We start from the raw sequence: 3,545 nt of genomic DNA on the forward strand, positions 1-3,545 counted from the left end.
AGAGAGGGGAGGGCAGCGAGAGAGGGGAGGGGGGCGTGGCGTGGCGTGGCGTAGTGTAGCGTGGTGTGGATGGTTCCGTCTGGCTCCGCACTCGACGTTTACTCCTCAAACCGATCACCGGGAACCCCTAATTTACCAGCCTTCAACCCGTGTGTAATTAATTACCCGATTCTACTTAATAAGGTAGCTATGTTTTCATTTTCACAACCTTTATGTAGGTATTTGCCTATGGTGTGTATATTGTCATAAACTCCGGTTAAATTATTTCCTTGATGACGAAGATTATTGTCTAGGAAAAGTTGAGGGAGTCTGTCCCACTCCATGGTTAATTTGTATTCGAAATCAAACAAGCAAACAAACTCTTATCCTCCAACCGTAGAGAAATATCTGACTGGTCGACTCCCTTGTCAGACCGAATCAATGGGTATGGTCAGGGTTGGCTAGGTTACCTTCTAAATGTAATCATTTACAGTTACTAGTTACCTGTCCAAAATTGTAATCAGTAACGTAATTTTTGGATTAACCAAACTCAGTAACATCATATAAGTACTTTATGCTACTTTTTGATTACTTTCCCGTAAGAGGCATTAGAAGACAAGACATCTGTAAATAGCCCACCGAACTACCTCATCCCCATGTTATTTATTTTAGCTATTTTGCACCCCAGTATCTCTACCTGCACATCATCATCTGCACATCTATCACTCCAGTGTTATTGCTAAATTGTAATTATTTTCACCTCTATGGCCTATTTATTTCCTACCTCCCTACTCTTCTACATAGATCTTTCTATTTTTCTTTTATTTTGTGTTATTGACTGTAGGTTTGTTTATGTGTAACTCTGTGTTGTTGTTTTTGTCGCACTGCTTTGCTTTATCTTGGCCAGGTCGCAGTTGTAAATGAGAACTTGTTCTCAACTGGCCTATCTGGTTAAATAAAGGTGAAATAAAAAAAAAGTGCATTTGGTGTGTCATCATATTGGTCTCTGACTGCTATGATGACACACCATCCTAGAGTCTGGTGGAACAAACTTAAACTTGCTCCTTTTTTCAATGCTGAATTGAATGTAATTGGAAAAACAGAAAGGTGTCAGGTATTTTTTTCCACAAAATTCCTTTCTGAATGTAAAAGTAATTCAAGAAGTAACATCTAGTTTTTCAAAAGTATCTGTAATCTGATTACAATAGTTTTTGCTGTTAACATAACTGATTACAGTTAGTGTTTTTGAAATCCAATTACGTATAACTGATTGTGCAGGGGCGACCGGGATGCTGCAGTACAGTAGCCCACTGCAGATGGCCAGCTTCTTGTGTGTGGATTTGAAATCCGGGTCACAGCACCAATGTAGTCAACTGGGTATTGAACCTGGGTTGTCGCCCCTGTTTTACCCCACTGATCTAAGGCCAAGTAAGGCACTTGAACCGGAATCTGTAGCACACTTAGGCTTTAGCAGAAGTAGTGTTTAGCCGTTACCCCACCACTCTGGGGTAGGAGAGAGGAAGTTGCGAAAGAGACAGTCCTGAAAAAGTCTTATTTTACAAAAGAAAAACCTAGCTCCTATTAAGGCCCTTGTGGAGATCAGAGATGATCTGAGGAAATAATATGAGAATATTACACTGAGCCAACCAAAGGAGGGAAGGAAAGAGAGAGTTGATGAGATGGGGAGAAAGAGAGAGTTGATGAGATGGGGAGAAAGAGAGAGTTGATGAGATGGGGAGAAAGAGAGAGTTGATGAGATGGGGAGAAAGAGAGAGGGATGGAGAGAGTGTCTTGTGGTGGTAATGTATCTCTCTCCTCTCTCGAATGGCATTCTTTATAACTCGTGTGTGTGTTTAAAGAAAATACCTGCTTTTTCAGTGTGGTTGAGTGTTCCCTAAATGTAATTTAGGGTGAAGATAATTCACTTGGAACCACTTGTCTTTTCTAGTCAGGAAAGACAACCAGGCAAACACTGTATAGGTGTGTTTGGTTGACTTTATGGGTGTGGGCAAAAGACACGCACACACACACATACACATACACACCTCGTGGCCCAATATTGATTGCAGATACAGTGAGCTCAAGGAGCAGTAGGTGTGGGGAACAGGTCCAACCTTAGAACAACATGATCAGTTATATGTAATGACATGGACAAACACGCACACAAACACACAGTAAAGAAGTGTTGTGTGTTGGTGCACACAGTTCACTGTTTGTGTCCAATATTGGAATGTGAGCGAGTTGGTCATGAGATGGGCATCAGGGAACCTAGTCTCCCAACAACCATCAGCTGATCCCATTTCAAACCCCACCTGACAGGATCTGAAATGATGGGCTTACCAATCCTCCCAGATATAAATTGGTTGGTGATGGGCTATAGGGTCTCTCTCTCGATCCTTCCTTCTCTCTTTCCTTCTCTCTCTCTTCATATTGAAAGGGGAAGTGGTGTCTGTCTAGTCAGAAGTGTCATAGGATTGCAGGAAGTGAAGTGGGGCTTGTGATTCTGCATCACTGTACCATCCGCTTGTTTTCTACTCAGATATTACCTAATCTACCAGCTGCAAAAACATAAACACTGTGTATTTAACACACACGACCCTGTGCAAAGATAGTGTTTGTGTGTGTGTCATCCCTCTGTTGCAGGACAGGGGAAGTTTTGAATTCCAGGTGCATGTAGCTCAGTCTACCAGAAGATGGCAGTGGTACCACAGACATGCATGTAAACAAACACTAGTGTTGTGTGCATTGCAGGGGTTCTAATATAGTGGGTTGTGGCCAGTTCCTCATGGATTACAGCCAAACACTGTTAAACAGAGTTGTAGTTATTTGGTGGTAAGTCTTTTTAGGTGCTGCAATGGAAAAATGTTTGGGAACCTATCAAAATTGCAGAAAGTAAATTCTGTATTGTCACAAACCTTTTTTATTTATTTATTTATTTAACCTTTATTTAACCAGGTAGGCAAATTGAGAACACGTTCTCATTTACAATTGCGACCTGGCCAAGATAAAGCAAAGCAGTTCGACACATACAACAACACATAGTTACACATGGAGTAAAACAAACATATAGTCAATAATACAGTGAAAAAAAATAAGTCTATATACAATGTGAGCAAGTGAGGTGAGATAAGGGAGGTGAAGGCAAACAAATATATGTATAAATAAATAAAAATATAAAAAGGCCATGGGGTAGTGTCGGAGACTGGAGGGGAAGTTGCAAATGAGATTAGTGAGAACAGCATCTAGTAAAGATAGGTCAAGCGTATTGCCTGCCTTGTGAGTAGGAGGAGAGGGTGAGGTCAAAAGAGGAGAGGAGGGAAAGAAGGAGCAGAATGAGGAATGAGTCAAAGGTAGACGTGGGGAGGTAAAGTCACCCAGAACTGTGAGAGGATGAGCCATCCTCAGCGAAAGGAACTTATCAGGGCTCAAGCTCATGAGATGAACGCTCCCAAGGGAACCTGGAGGACAGTGAAAATGATAAGATGTTAAGCCTTGGAAAGGGCTGGTAACTGTGACAGGCATGTAATTCAAAGGAGGTGATTAGACAGCATGGGTCAGGGGAGAAG

General features: G+C 41.7%; 1 protein-coding gene across 1 annotated transcript in view; it reads left to right on the forward strand.

Moving 5' to 3' along the window:
* Nucleotides 1–50: 50 nt before the first annotated feature.
* The window catches only part of LOC111973160 (phospholipase D1), a 35,821-nt gene continuing 32,326 nt past the window's right edge, over nucleotides 51–3,545 (forward strand). The window contains 1 exon segment of the mRNA XM_070446656.1: nucleotides 51–183. The gene's annotated coding sequence lies outside the window, so the exon portion shown is untranslated.

The sequence above is a fragment of the Salvelinus sp. IW2-2015 genome, linkage group LG14 (genome assembly GCF_002910315.2).
Source record: "Salvelinus sp. IW2-2015 linkage group LG14, ASM291031v2, whole genome shotgun sequence".
In the NCBI taxonomy this organism is placed as follows: Eukaryota; Metazoa; Chordata; class Actinopteri; order Salmoniformes; family Salmonidae; genus Salvelinus; species Salvelinus sp. IW2-2015.